Genomic DNA, 16,484 nt, shown 5'->3' on the forward strand with positions numbered 1-16,484 from the left:
GAGTAGAACATAACATGGCTATATATAGGGAGTAGAACATAACATGGCTATATATAAGGAGTAGAACATAACATGGCTATATATAGGGAGTAGAACATAACATGGCTATATATAAGAGTAGAACATAACATGGCTATATACAGGAGTAGAACATAACGTGGCTATATATAAGGAGTAGAACATAACATGGCTATATACAGGGAGTAGAACATAACATGGCTATATATAAGGAGTAGAACATAACATGGCTATATATAAGGAGTAGAACATAACGTGGCTATATATAAGGAGTAGAACATAACGTGGCTATATACAGGGAGTAGAACATAACGTGGCTATATATAGGAGTAGAACATAACGTGGCTATATATAAGGAGTAGAACATAACGTGGCTATATACAGGGAGTAGAACATAACATGGCTATATATAAGCATAACATGGCTATATATAAGGAGTAGAACATAACATGGCTATATACAGGAGTAGAAAATAACGTGGCTATATATAAGGAGTAGAACATAACATGGCTATATACAGGGAGTGAACATAACATGGCTATATATAGGAGTAGAACATAACATGGCTATATATAGGGAGTAGAACATAACATGGCTATATATAGGGAGTAGAACATAACATGGCTATATATAGGCATAACATGGCTATATATAGGGAGAACAGAACATGGCTATATATAAAAGTAGAACATAACATGGCTATATATAGGGAGTAGAACATAACATGGCTATATACAGGGAGTAGAACATAACGTGGCTATATATAGGAGTAGAACATAACATGGCTATATATAGGAGTAGAACATAACATGGCTATATATAGGGAGTAGAACATAACATGGCTATATATAGAACATAACATGGCTATATATAAGAGAACATAACATGGCTATATACAGGGAGTAGAACATAACGTGGCTATATATAGGGAGTAGAACATAACATGGCTATATATAAGGAGTAGAACATAACATGGCTATATATAAGGAGTAGAACATAACATGGCTATATACAGGGAGTAGAACATAACGTGGCTATATATAAGGAGTAGAACATAACGTGGCTATATATAAGGAGTAGAACATAACGTGGCTATATACAGGGAGTAGAACATAACATGGCTATATACAGGGAGTACCTGTACAGTGTCGAGGTGCAGGGGTACAAAGGTTATTGAGGTAGCTATGTAATGCATATACAGGTAGGCGTAAAGTGACTAGGCAACAGGATAGATAGTAGCATCAGCATATGTGGTGAGTGTGAAAGTGTATGTGTGTGTGTGTGTGTATGTGGTGTCAGTATGCATGTATGTGCATGTTATGTGTGTGTGGGAGTATGTAGTGAGTGTGTGTGTGTGTGTCTGTATGTGTATGTAATATTATTTTTGAGAGGTTAACTGGCAACCTGCCATCATAGAGTTCAACATCAGAAAACTATTTTTCCACTGAACCATAGAACCGCAGGGATCACCCCAAATCTGACGGGGTCACAAATGACCAGTAACAATCCCCAACCTCTGGAGGCACCCTTTTCCTTCTCTTTTACACCAAACAGTGACTGTATGTCCTGCCCTGGCCTTAGTATTCTGTGTTTTCTTTATTATTTTGGTTAGGCCAGGGTGTGACATGGGTGATTTATTGTGTTTCGTCTTGTCTAGGGGTTTATTCGAATTATGGGGTTGTGTTCAGTGTAGTTGTCTAGGTAAGTCTATGGTTGCCTAGAGTGGTTCTCAATCAGAGGCAGGTGTTTATCGTTGTCTCTGATTAGGAACCATATTTAGGCAGCCATATTCTTTGGGTGTTTTGTGGGTGGTTGTTTCTGTCTCTGTGTTTTGCACCAGTTAGGACTGGGTTTTTTTCCCCCACGTTTTCTTATTTTGTATAGTGTTTACGTTTTCATCTTTCATTAAAGATGTTTATAAATAACAACGCTGCATTTTGGTCCTCCTCTCCTTCCCAGGAAGAAAACCGTTACACTGTAGTGGGTCCTAAAACAACAATGTTCTGGGCTATGTGTGATTAAAGCACCCCACCCAGTACAGTATGTTATGGGAACACAGGAAATGCACTGGATTATGTAACTGGCCTGTTATAATGGTTTCTGTCAGCCTCTGAGGCAGAATCAAATCTATTGATCATACCTGGGCTCTATTGTCTAAACCTCTAATGTGTGTAGAATAAAAGCACAGTTGTGAAAAAGCTTTCTGCTTTTTGGAACTCTCCTGTTGTTGAACAGCTGCTGTGTGGCGTATGTGTTCGAAACAGTGGAGTTAGCAGCCAGCTAGCTGCCCATTGAGACCGAGGAGAGCTTCACGTGTAGCCGACATTACACTACACTGACACATGCAAGTGCACACCAGGAGAGAAAGATGTAGACCTGGACACTCTGGCTGCTGCTGTCTCTTCTTTGTGAATAGAACTGTCATGACAGCGGCAGCTGATCATGACGTGCAAACATGCCTTTAATTAGTTAAGGTTATTGTAGAATTCTGGAATCATGGGAGCCAATCACAACAGCTTCATGACTCAACAACAAGGGTATATTATGAATGAAAATATGACTCAGTTTGTTTGTACAGTATTGCATTTGTAAAACACCTTGGATTTATTTTATCCCAACGCCATGTCTTTGTGCTGTGTATATGTGCATGTATCTTTGCAAGTGCATGTGTGTGTTACGTGTGTGTGACGTGTGCATATGTGTGTTACGTGTGTGTGTGACGTGTGCCTGTGTGTGTAAGTGTTAAGAAATACAGCATGTCTCCGACAAACCGACACAGCTGCGCTCATGGCTATTCCCACGACGTGCCGTTCCAATCCTCTGACCGGCGCTCTGGTGCACAGCTCACCACACAGAATATTAACACTGTCTTATTATCAAGGAACTGCAGCACCAGACACCTCCCCTCCCTGTGGAAAGGGGGATTATGGATGCTCGAGCCAGCCAGGGGTAGGAACTAAAGAGGGAGAGAGACTGGTGGTGGTGATGATGGTGGTGATACACTGCACAGTCCAGCTATTCCCAATTCATTCCACTCAATAGAGGCTGATGTGTATCAGCCACAGGCTGACCTCCTGTGGCTGCAGAGCCAGGGAGAGGAGAAAGACAATAGGTTTTTAATTATCTCAGTGGAAACCAGCCTTGAACGTTGGGTTTTCTCTCTTGCTGTTTGGAGAAACGTGTATTGTATTCTGAATGGTTCTCTTTCAGCCGACACGTACATCGATGATGCACATCAAAGACACAAGGCAAATGACACTGGCTGTCTTGACAGAAGTTTGGCAGTAACATTTTCTCAGCTAAAGTACTCTCTAAATAATCAGTTGCAAATGTTCAGCAAGTGTGAAATTCAAGTCTGTCTCTGCAGGCTGCTGCTGCCAGAGTACAAAAGATCATGAAATCCTGCATCTCCAAATCTAACCAAGAAGATTTCAAATAAACATGACACATAAAGAGCTCTCAGCTCATCTCCAGCAGAGCAACTGAACAACTCAGTGAGTCAGAAAGACACCTCAATGAACCAGATTTCAGAATATATAATAGACAGGTTCACCTAAGGATTGCACTGACTATGACGCATCTGCAACCAAATATAAACCAGAATTTGAATGCTTTTTGACATGATGACGCACATACATGGATAGTGTGGTATCCAAAACATGGCCTCCATTTAATCAAAGTAGAGGTTTGTGTATTTGAAGTGATGTTCTGCAGTGTGCACAGTGTCCTTCATACAGTATGTTCTAACCACACCACACACTGCCTTGGTGAAGCAGTGTGCAAGTAGCTCCCTACACAGACAACACTACTCCTAATGCAGGAGACCAGATGGGATGAGCCACTCTCTAGTCACAGTAAAAGTCCAAGTTGTTCAGTCTCATCCCTTTAGCAGTGAGGTTCCCCAACCCTCTGACCGTCCTCACCCTCGGGGCAGCTGGCTGAGGTCTTCGTGTTCCCTAGCCTTCAGCCATGCTCTCTGTCCTCACCTCCACTCGCAGGCCAGCACGCCATGCCGCCCTGCTTCCACTCTCTGCCGCCTGACGAATCAAAGCGACAGGATTAAAAGCTGCCTCCTGTCCTTTCTCTTCAAGCTCTTATTTATTTATATCCACAGAGGGAATGCAGCAAATGAAATGTCACTTTGAACTGACTTCAGAGGGCGGTTTTCAAAGTGATCTTCGTTACGCCACAGCCCCATGATTAGATCCTATATCAATCTGAGAATGAGAGCTGAGTCCATTAGACTGAGCTGTTCTCTGTGACTCTTCACTGCTGAAGGGTTAGCTACAGTGCATCTCCTCATTTGAGGAAATTGATAAAAGATTGTGATTTAATGCAGTTATAGTTTTGAAATCCCATTAAATGATCAGATGATGTCATCCATATGAAACGTCTATGTACATTGTCCATATTTGCATTGTGTAATCATAACGGGACTGGTATTTGCAAATGTGGCATTTTCCTTTGTCTATAAATAACTGAAAATACACAGTGCCAAGTTGTTCTCAGTGATCAGACAGCATATTTGCTGTTGGATAGTACCACAGGAGTAATCTGAGGATTGGAAAAGGAACAAATAGATTTCCACCAGTCTCATAGGCCCTACAGGGATTAAATCTGACTGTTATTTGTATTTTATTTTATTTATTTAACCCCACAGTAGATCCTCACCTTTTGATTCAGTGGGATATAGCCCCTGGTGGCCTCGGATGTGAGAGTGCTACCCTCTTGCATTGTGTATCTTTATGCCAGCCTGTGTGTGACTGAACTGAAGAGGACATGAGCAGCACGTCACCTCTCCATCACACTCTTCCCAATCCTCCTCTCTCTCTGATCTTCTTTTTTTGCTCTGCCAAGTCCCACTGTGAAGCTACAATAGTTGAAGTATACAACACATTAAGAACACCTGCTCTTTTCATGACATAGACTGACCAGGGGAATCCAGGTGAAAGCTATGATCCCTTATTGATGTCATTTGTTGAATCCTCTTCAATCAGTGTAGATGACGGGGAGGAGACAGGTTAAAGAAGGATTTTTAAGCCTTGAGACATGGATTGTGTATGTGTGCCATTCAGAGGATGAATGGGAAAGACCAAAGGTTTCAGTCCCTTTTAACTGGGTATGGTAGTAGGTGCCAGGCACGCCGGTTTGTGTCAAGAACTGCAACGCTGCTGGATTTTTCACCCTAAACAGTTTCCTGTGTGTATCAAGAACGGTCCACCACCCAAACGTCATCCTGCCAACTTGACACAACTGTGGGAAGCAATGGAGTCAACATGGGCCAGCATCCCTCCTTGTAGAGTCTATGCCCTTATTAACTCAGGCTGTTCTGAGGGCACAAGTGGGAATATAAGGAAGATGTATTTAATGTTTGATATACTCAGTGTACAACAACAAACCAGTCACCAGCCACCACCAGGACACAGCCAGTCACCAGCCACCACCAGGACACAGCCAGTCACCAGCCACCACCAGGACACAGCCAGTCACCAGCCATCACCAGGACACAGCCAGTCACCAGCCACCACCAGGACACAGCCAGTCACCAGCCATCACCAGGACACAGCCAGTCACCAGCCATCACCAGGACACAGCCAGTCACCAGCCACCACCAGGACACAGCCAGTCACCAGCAACCATCAGGACACAGCCAGTCACCAGCAACCACCAGGACACAGCCAGTCACCAGCCATCACCAGGACACAGCCAGTCACCAGCCACCACCAGGACACAGCCAGTCACCAGCCATCACCAGGACACAGCCAGTCACCAGCCATCACCAGGACACAGCCAGTCACCAGCCATCACCAGGACACAGCCAGTCACCAGCAACCATCAGGACACAGCCAGTCACCAGAGACTGACTGAACTCAGAAACACAGTACGGCATCATAATGCATCACAGGACAAGATATACAGCAATTAGTCTCACTGTCAAAAGAAGCACTTCCCTTTTGTCTGGAGTTTGTTGTGCACTGCACTGCAGGCTAGAATTGACGTACAAAAACAATGCTCTTGAACAATATCGCAGACACTCATTGCACATTTATACTGCATGAGGATCATATTTGCATTAATTACATACAATACATAATGGACCAAGGATAGTCTAGCAGGGGCATTAGTCTAGACAGTCTTTAGTCAGGCGCATTTTGGAATGAAAGATTAGTCATAATCCTGGATAGCAATGGCTTGTGGGAGGCTGCCTGTGCTTATTCTCCAGTCTCATAGACACTCTGTGTAATATTCTCCTTCTAAAGCTGTGTTACATCAACTTCAATGATGCCTCCCTGAAAATAGGCATTGGATATATCCCTTTGATTTCTACTGCTGTTGGCCCCACAGTTGGTGATGAATTGATTTATGGTTTGTGGCTTAGTCAGGGCTCCTGAACATGCTGTGCTCAAGAGAGTTTTGGCTGACTATATTTTTGACTGATGTTCAAAAGCAATGACCTGCTGAGGTTCACTGTTCTCAGCGAGGCACTGGGTGTTATTGGCAAGTGAATTGGCACTGCCCTGCTGCTCACTAATCAAAATGGCTTTGTGTCAAAATCAAAATGACAGCTATGGTTGAGTGGTTATTACAGACAATAAATGTCATTATAAATTAACCAAAACAACCAAAACTGAACTAAAAGTTAGACTAAGATGATGACCTGGAAACATTGAGGAGAAACCCAGACAGAGATGAGCAGATGCTCCGTCATCCAAGTCTGGTGATAAGGTGCCCACCGCCAGCTGGGATGAGGAGGTGGAGGAATGAGAAGTTGCCTGTCAACCAGCTGGGAAGAGGAGATGGAGGAATGAGAAGTTACCTGCCAACCAGCTGGGATGAGGAGGTGGAGGAATGAGAAGTTGCCTGTCAACCAGCTGGGAAGAGGAGATGGAGGAATGAGAAGTTACCTGCCAACCAGCTGGGATGAGGAGGTGGAGGAATGAGAAGTTGCCTGTCAACCAACTGGGCAGAGGAGATGGAGGAATGAGAAGTTACCTGCCAACCAGCTGGGATGAGGAGGTGGAGGAATGAGAAGTTGCCTGTCAACCAGCTGGGAAGAGGAGATGGAGGAATGAGAAGTTACCTGCCAACCAGCTGGGATGAGGAGGTGGAGGAATGAGAAGTTGCCTGCCAACCAGCTGGGATGAGGAGGTGGAGGAATGAGAAGTTGCCTGCCAACCAGCTGGGAAGAGGAGATGGAGGAATGAGAAGTTACCCGCCAGGCTGCTCTTCAGTCCAGCCACGCAGCGGTAGGCAGTGCTAGGGCATCACAGGGCAGTGCAGTGTACAGGAACACCCACTGAGCTCATGCTGGCCTGGAAGTAACGCTACACTGAGGATCCCAACAGAACAGAGACAGAGTGTAGGGGTGGAATACCAACTAGTTCCACAGTGGTGGCGAGTATTGAACTTTACGTAACAAAACAAACACGGTCTAGTACTTTGGTCTGTTCTGTTTCCACAGTTTCCTCTGCCAAATAGATTATTCCCAAATAACCTTTTAGAGGTTGAAGAGTTTCAGGCTGAAGTCAGGTGGATAAGAGAGCTCAACACAGATTGGTGGCACCTTAATTTGGGATGACAAACTTGTGGTTATGGATGGAGCGGAATTAGTGGAATGGTATTAGTGGAATGGTAATACATTAAACATGTGGTTTCCATGTGTATAATGCCATTCCATTTGCTCCGTTCCAGCCATTATTATGAGTCGTCCTCCCCTCAGCAACTTCCTGTGGAGCTCAATGTATGTATGGTATCACATCTGTTGGCCCCTATTGGATGTTTCTCTCACTTCAGTCTAGTTGGCAGACTCAGCCCATCCTTAGATTGCTTTTTCTTCAGTCCCACTGCCACAGTGTCTCAGATGCAGCCTACCTTCAGTGTCTACAATGTCCTGCAGCCTGCCTTCAGTGTCTACAATGTCCTGCAGCCTGCCTTCAGTGTCTACAATGTCCTGCAGCCTGCCTTCAGTGTCTACAATGTCCTGCAGCCTGCCTTCAGTGTCTACAATGTCCTGCAGCCTGCCTTCAGTGTCTACAATGTCCTGCAGCCTGCCTTCAGTGTCTACAATGTCCTGCAGCCTGCGTACAAAAGAATACACCCGTGCCATTAATAGAGAAGCGTGTTTCTTAAATCCCTTCACATGGAACCAGAGGCAGAGCTGCTGCTATGCTTGAGCCCTCCACCGCTACAGCTGACAGTACCTTAGCTCAGAATGGACATTGATGCAAGGGAGTAATCTGACAGTGTGTCTCGTCTCATGTTCCTGACATGCAGGGATCTGTGAACTTCTCCTGTCACCAAGAATGACAAAATCCCTAAGATCCTATTTATGTCAGCTGGATGCCTTTAACAGGAGCCAGTCATTCTGTGATGACATAAAACAGAGAATACATGGTCTCTTAAAACAGCCCTGTGGATAAAGAACAGGGTATCACAGTTTAGGATCATTATAATGTAACTAGCAGTTGATGAAAATGCTGACATCTAGTGGTAAAGAGATGAATAAACGATATGAACAAGATTGAATGTTCATTATTATTTGACTAATCTTAATAACACTGGCTTCAAATCAAATATGTTTCACTAACGTTCATAACAAGTCAACAAATAAATTATAGCACAAGTATACTATAGGCAGCCATGAAAAATGTATGAACTATATACTCGTGAATCTACTATCACCTAATATCACTTACACAGACTCCGACTCCTTTTTGGCTTTGTGCAGAAACCTTTTAATGGTCATGCTTGTCACCTCCCTTGGCAACGCGTCAACATGGTGCCTTAGGATAATGCATGAAGAAATTATGCCGAAAAAACATGAGGCCTCCAAAACGTAAAAATAAGTAAGTAGCTTGTGACTTTTGTTATAAGAACAACTTTGAAAACACCTGTTATATTTCTCGGGCAACGGCACAACCGCCAGCCTAAAATAATTAATGGAGCTGCATTGAAAATATGGTGGAATATTCGAAGTTCAACACTTCAGAAAAAAAAATGTTTTTATGCATTGTCAACAATGCTAAACCAATGGATACATTTAATTTCACAAGACAACCTTGTAACAATACACCTTGACAGTGAAATCACAGTAGGCCTACTTTACTTCCAACAGGGGGCGTTGTAACACAATATGTTGCTATACACTGAGTATTCAAAACAGAACAGCTGATCTTTCCATGACATAGACTGACCAGGTGAAAGCTATGATCCCTTACTGATGTCACTTGTTAAATTCACTTCAATCAGTGTAGATGAGGGGGAGGAGACAGGTTAAAGAATCATTTTTAAGCCTTGACACAATTGAGACATGGATTGTGTATGTGTGCCATTCAGTGTGAATAGGCAAGACAAAAGATTTAAGTGTCTTTGAACGGGTATGGTAGTAGGTGCCAGATGCATCAGTTTGTGTCAAGAACTGCAACGCTGCTGTTTTTTTTGCACTTAACAGTTTCCTGTGTGTATCAAGAATGGTCCACCGCCCAAAGGACATCCAGCCAACTTGACACAACTGTGTCAAGCATTGGAGTCAAGAAGCATTGGAGCCAAGAAGCATTGGAGTCAAGATGGGCCAGCATCCCTGTGAAATGCTTTCGACACCTTGTAGAGTCCATGCCCCGACAAATTGAGGCTGTTCTTAGGGCAAAAGGGGGTATTCGAGGGGCCTCTCAAATAATGGAAATGCTTGTCCTCAACGATGGTAGGCAGGCGAGATCAGGTGGGAACATTCTAGCCAATGAGAGGGCAAATACACGTGTGAAGAATTTCCCTATGATTGTGTGCTTGAGTTTATATATTTTTTTTCATTTTAAATTTAAACCAGATACACTTGAGGGTATACTGGTATATCAGTCTGGGTAATAAAATATGTGTTATGTAATTCACTACTGATGCTGTGTGTTGGTGCCCTGACATTTTGTCTTCATACCAGAATGACTGAGACAAGGCTTTTTCATGGTGGCCTAAGTGGTTTCATTTGTTGATTCTCTTGTGTTGATGTTTCTCTTTTATCAGTAATCAGATCAGGTCATGTTTTTCTTCCTCTAAACCAGATTAAGTAAATGTAGGGGGGGGGGGGGTAGTCATCAAGCCAGAGAGAAACTCCAGGGAGGGGTAATCCTTTGGCTCCACTGTGAAACGAACACAAAGAATATGTTTCCGTTTTCTCAGACGACAGGTGTTTGTTTGAAAGGGGAAACATGTCAATAATTGGATACTTTGATGATCTCAGACTATCTTTTTATCATGACATAATATTAGACAGTATGCTTTATATATTATAAATTGTCATACATTGGGGTAAAAAGTTCCATAGGTTATGAGGCAATGTTTTTATGGAGGACTGGTAAAAATGTTAGGTCCTGACCATTCAGTATGTAGTATAAGAAGCAATCTTTTAGTCTATGAACATCTGTATGGCTGTTGGCATCCACTGGTGCTTTACTTTTGATCAGTTTCCAGACTGGACACTGCAATGCAGGGCTAACTCATGTAGTTCAAAGTTATTAGTCTTCTACCTGCTGTTGCTCACCACCACCACCCCCACTCCATGCACCCCTCATACCCCCCACAGTCTGTGGGACTCATAGGTGCCCTCTGCACTCCGGCCCGGTATGGATATCTGCTGGGAGGGTTAGGTCTACAGTGAGCTGCACCCCAGTCCCAGAGCTGACGTGTCCCCCTGAGGAGCTCTACACCAGGCTCCCCAGTCTCCAGATGGAATTTCCTGTGTCGAGGGGGGGGGGGGGCATAGCTCTTTTCTCAGGGAAAGGACTGAAAGGAAACCTGGGAGAGCAGTAACCAGCACACTCTGGCGCTTGGTGTTTAACTAGTCACCACTATGTTGTTTCCTGCCCTCATTGTTATAGATAGGGAGGAAGGATGAGACATCGCAAACCCTGGTTTGCCCTTTGTCAGTGTTCACTTCCCATTACGTCAGTCTTCATTTGCCATTCTATTTTGGTCAATGTCGAGTCTGTATCTAAATGAAAAGGTTTGTTGAATCACAACTCAAACATTGTACTATTAAAAGGAAATGGAAAAATAAACATATTTTGGAACCACCATAACTCATTTCTCTTTGTCTTCAGAGCCCAGAGTGAGACACTGAAGACCAGCACTGAGGCCATCACAGATCCAAACATAGACCCCAGTACTGTCTCATACCCTGGAACACCTATCAACCAGGACATAGTGAAGGAGAAGAAAAGGAAGAGGGCTATTATACTGACCAAAGATGAGAAGAACATGTTATGGTGCAACACATAATACTCAAATTTACACTACCCGTCAAAAGTTTTAGAACACCTACTCATTCAAGGGTTTTTCATTATTTTTACTATTTTCTACATAGTAGAATAACAGTGAAGACATCAAAACTATGAAATAACACTAATGGAATCATGTAGTAACCAAAAAAGTGTTAAACAAATCAAAATATATTTTATATTTGAGATTCTTCAAATATCCGCCCTTTGCCTTGATGACAGCTTTGCACACTCTTGGCATTCTCTCAACCAGCTTCACCTGAGATGCTTTTCCAACAGTCTTGAATAAGTTCCCACATATGCTGAGCACATATGCTGCTTTTCCTTTACTCTGCGGTCAAACTCATCCCAAACCATCTCAATTTGGTTGAGGTCGGGGGAATGTGGAGGCCAGGTGATCTGATGCAGCACTCCATCAATCTCCTTAGCCCTTACAGGGCCTGGAGGTATGTTGGGTCATTGTCCTGTTGAAAAACAAATGATGGTCCAACTAAGCCCAAACCAGATGGGATGGCGTATCGCTGCAGAATGCTGTGGTAGCCATGCTGGTTAAGTGTGCCTTGAATTCTAAATAAATCACTGACAATATCACCAGCAAAGCACCCCCACACCATAACACCTCCTCCTCCATGCTTTAGGGTGGGAGATACACATGTGGAGATCATCCGTTCACCCACACAGCGTCTCACAAAGACACGGCGGCTGGAACCAAAAATCTGTAATTTGGACTCCAGACCAAAGGACAAATTTCCACCGGTCTAATATCCATTGCTCGTGTTTCTTGGCCCAAGCAAGTCTCTTTGAGGTTGAGATGTGTCTATTACTTGAACTCTGTGAAGCATTTATTTAGGCTGCAATTTCTGAGGCTGGTAACTCACATGAACTTGTCCTCTGCAGCTCTGGGTCTTCCAATCCTGTGGCGGTCCTCATGAGAGCCAGTTTCATCATAGCGCTTGATGGTTTTTGTGACTGCACATGAAGAAACTTTCAAAGTTCTTGAAATGTTCCATGTTGACTGATCTTCATGTCTTAAAGTAAAGATGGACTGTCGTTTCTCATTGCTTATTTGAGCTGTTCTTGCCATAATATGGACTTGGTCTTTTACCAAATAGGGCTATCTTCTGTATACCACCCCTACTTTGTCACAACACAACTGATTGGCTCAAACACATTAAGAAGGAAAAAAAATCCACAAGTTAACTTTTAAGAAGGCACACCTGTTAATTGAAATGCATTCCAGGTGACTAACTGACTAGGTATCCCCCTTTCCCTTTTACCGTATGAAGATGGTTGAGAGAATGCCAAGAGTGTGCAAAGCTGTCATCAAGGCAAAGGGTGGATACTTTGAAGAATATCAAATATCAAATATATTTTGATTTGTTTAACACTTTTTTGGTTACTACATGATTCCATGTTCTAAAACGTTTGACCAGAAGTGTACATCAGGAGCCTTATACGTAGTGCGTAGTAGCAATGTGAGGACTCTCAAATGCACCTTGTGAGAACCTAGCCTGAAAGTGATTTATGCAACAGGGCACTGTGAGAATGGTTGTGTTTCATCCCGTAAGGCCGCCTTAGAGAAAACCTGCCAGGCCTTTAGGTCCGACCAGACGGAGTATGAGCGGTTTCTGGATCACATGACTCTCTGGCTCCAGGAGCACCAGGAACAGGCAGTGGAGCTGTTCAGCCTGTGTGATACAGACAGCACTGGTGCCCCGAGGACTTTGAGCAGGGTAATCCATCCCTCTTCTGGTCTGTTACACCCTCATTCCCAGCCAAATGACCCAATATCTGCTGGAAATTCTATCTCAACGCTTTCATCTGGGGCTCATGGCTGCAATTAAGGTATGTCAAAGGATTACCTCATAATGAGTCCAAATACTATTTTCAATGCTAGTAGTTCACTCTAGCATGTTTCAGTGAGTTCCATTTGGAAATGTTGTGATGATTCTTTCCACTGTAGACCCCTTGAAAAGTAAGGTCAAATGTAACTGGCTGTTCTCAGCTCCTTTAAATGTAACATAAAGAAAACCACTGTGGCAAGCGATTACAAACCGTTTTATGAGACTCCTGAGTCAGTCCTATTTGAATGCCACTGACTGTGTGGGCTTTTATTGAAGATATATAAGTGCTTATGGTCAGTGTTCTGATTCAGACTGCTTAGAATGCAAGCACTTGTTCATTTCTTGGAGAGCTTGTAAGTGGCCCTCTCACCCCCCACAGATAACAGCTCATCCTGGGAAACAAAAACAGAACAATGTTCCTTTTGTCCTTCAGGCCCCAGACATTGAGTTTACTGTAAGTTTCTTCAGAAGAAAACATTAATCCTTCAGAAAGTTGGAGCCAAGGAGAACCAAGGAGCACAGTCAGCCTTATATTCAACATATTCAACACTCTTTTATTTATTTATTTACATTTTATTGAACCTTTATTTAACTCTTGGCTAATGCCTCTGTGGATAGAGCCATTCAATGGCTGATTCACCAGAGAGATAGCATCATCATTGATATAAGAATCACTATCTAGGGGATTAGCACTTTATAATTGACATATAAAAGCCACAATGTCTGTAGATTGTCTCTGGTATAAAAAGCAAAAGGTTCAAATTGTAAATCCCTTACATCCTTAGGTATGACAGATTTGGGGATTCCATGTCTGCAATTTCAGCTGGATCTGCTGCCTCAGCTACTGAGGAGAGGCAACGACGGGGAGATTGATTACAGGGACATGAGCAACCAATTACAGAGAGTAATGTAAAGCAAAATCAGCATTTTATACTATTCAAATCAAATCAAATTGTATTTGTCACATGCACCAAATACAACAGGGGTAGACATTACAGTGAAATGCGTACTTACAAGACCTAACCAACAATGCAGTTAAATAAAAGTAACAAATAATTAAAGAGCAGCAGTAAAATAACAATAGCGAGGCTATGTACAGGGGTGCCGGTACAGAGTGTGGGGGCACCGTTTAGTCAGTGTAATTGAGGTAATATGTACATGTAGGTAGAGTTATTAATGTGACTATACATAGATACGTAATAACAGAGAGTAGCAGCAGTGTAAAAGGGGGGCAATGCAAATAGTCTGGGTAGCCATTTGATTAGATGTTCAGGAGTCTTATGGCTTGGAGGTAGAAGCTGTTTAGAAGCTTTTTGGACCTAGACTTGGCAGTCCAGTACAGCTTGCCATGCGGTAGCAGAGAGAACAGTGTATGACTAGGGTGGCTGGAGTCTTTGACCATTTTTAGGGCCTTCCTCTGACATCGCCTGGTATGGAGGTCCTGGATGGCAGGAAGCTTGGCCCCAGTGATGTACTGGGCCGTACACACTACCCTCTGTAGTGCCTTGCGGTTGGAGTCTGAGCAGTTGCCATACCAGGCAGTGATGCGACCCGTCAGGAAGTCCAGGATCCAGTTGCAGAGGGAGGTGTTCAGTCCCAGGGTCCTTGGCTTAGTGATAAGCTTCGAGGGAACTATGGTGTTGAACTCTGAGCTGTAGTCAATGAATAGCATTCTCACATAGGTGTTCCTTTTGTCCAGGTGGGAAAGGGCAGTGTGGAGTGCATCACCTGCATTGTTTGCTGTTTGATTTTAGCTGGGTTTCTGTTTGAGATATCAGCTGATGGATTTGATTTGATTTGGGATCGGGATTTGCAAATTGCAAATTGGAGTGGGGTCTGAAGTGTCTGGTATAATGGTGTTGATGTGAGCCATGACCAGCCTTTCAAAGCACTTCATGGCTACAGATGTGAGTGCTACGGGTCGGTAGTCATTTAGGCAGGTTACCTTAGTGTTCTTTGGCACAGGGACTATGGTGGTCTGGTTAACACATGTTGGTATTACAGACTCAGACAGGGAGAGGTTGAAAATGCCAGTTGGTCAGCACATGCTCGGTGTAAACGTCCTGGTAATCAGTCTGGCCCTGCGGCCTTGTGAATGTTGACCTGCTTAAAGGTCTTATTCACATCGGCTGCGGAGAGTGTGATCCGGTATAGCTGATGCTCTCATGCGTGTTTCAGTGCTAGCAAACAAGTCCTGTAGCTTAGCATCTGCTTCATCCGACCACTTTTTTATTGACTGAGTCACTGGTGCATCCTGCTTTATTTTTTGCTTGTAAGCAGGAATCAGGAGGATAGAATTATGGTCAGATTTGCCAAATGAAGGGCGAGGGAGTGCTTTGTACACGTGTGTGGAGTACAGGTGGTCTAGAGATTTTTCTCCCCCCTTTTCCCCCCTGCACATTTAACATGCTGGTGGAAATTTGGTAAAACAGATTTAAGTTTCCCTGCATTAAAGTCTCCGGCCACTAGGAGCGCCGCCTCTGGATGAGCATTTTCCTGTTTGCTTATGGCAGTATACAGCTCATTGTGTGTGGTCTTAGTGCCGGTATCAGTCTGTGGTGGTATGTAGACAGCTATGAAAAATACAAATGAAAACTCTCTCCGTAGATAGTGTGGTCTACAGCCCATCATGAGATACTCTACCTCAGGCAAACAAAACCTCGAGACTTCCTTAGATATCGTGCACCAGCTGTTGTTTACAAATATACATAGACCACCACCCCTTATCTTACCAGAGGCTGCTGTTCTATTCTGTTCCCTGCTGTTCTAATGCTGTTCCCTGCTGTTTAGAGATCACTAGAGAGAAGCTACAGCCCAGTCCTAACTGTCAGCTGGGATTGTGGAGCCCGCCACCTCCTGAGACAAACAGGCAAGACATTCACATACACTACATACTGCACAAACAAGCACTCAGACATACAGTATCTATACACACAGAAATAATCATGCTACAGTACATCACCCAGACAGGTCCACTTAAAATGAACTCCCATTGAAAATACACGTCAGCCATTTATGTTTACGCGGAGGTTCGAAGTCGCCTGTGTAAAATGAGGCAAAGCTAAAGGCCAACAATTTTTTGTTTCACAAATTGAAATTGAATGAATTGTTTCACAAATGCTTGTGGTTCAATTGGAACAAACAAGCAGCACTGATGAACAGTAAATATGTAGGATCTGCCCACAAATTGCTGCTATACCAAAACAGCCGGTCTGTGAGGTTAACTATGACAACCAACCCTCTCAGGACAAAGCTATTTCTGACCTTGTAACTCTGTGATCAGCACTAAATCACTTTGGGACACATCTCATAAAGACCTTGTATTGCACAGTAAGGAGTATAAAATAGCATAGCT

This window comes from Oncorhynchus nerka, linkage group LG21 (assembly GCF_034236695.1).
Source record: "Oncorhynchus nerka isolate Pitt River linkage group LG21, Oner_Uvic_2.0, whole genome shotgun sequence".
In the NCBI taxonomy this organism is placed as follows: domain Eukaryota; kingdom Metazoa; phylum Chordata; class Actinopteri; order Salmoniformes; family Salmonidae; genus Oncorhynchus; species Oncorhynchus nerka.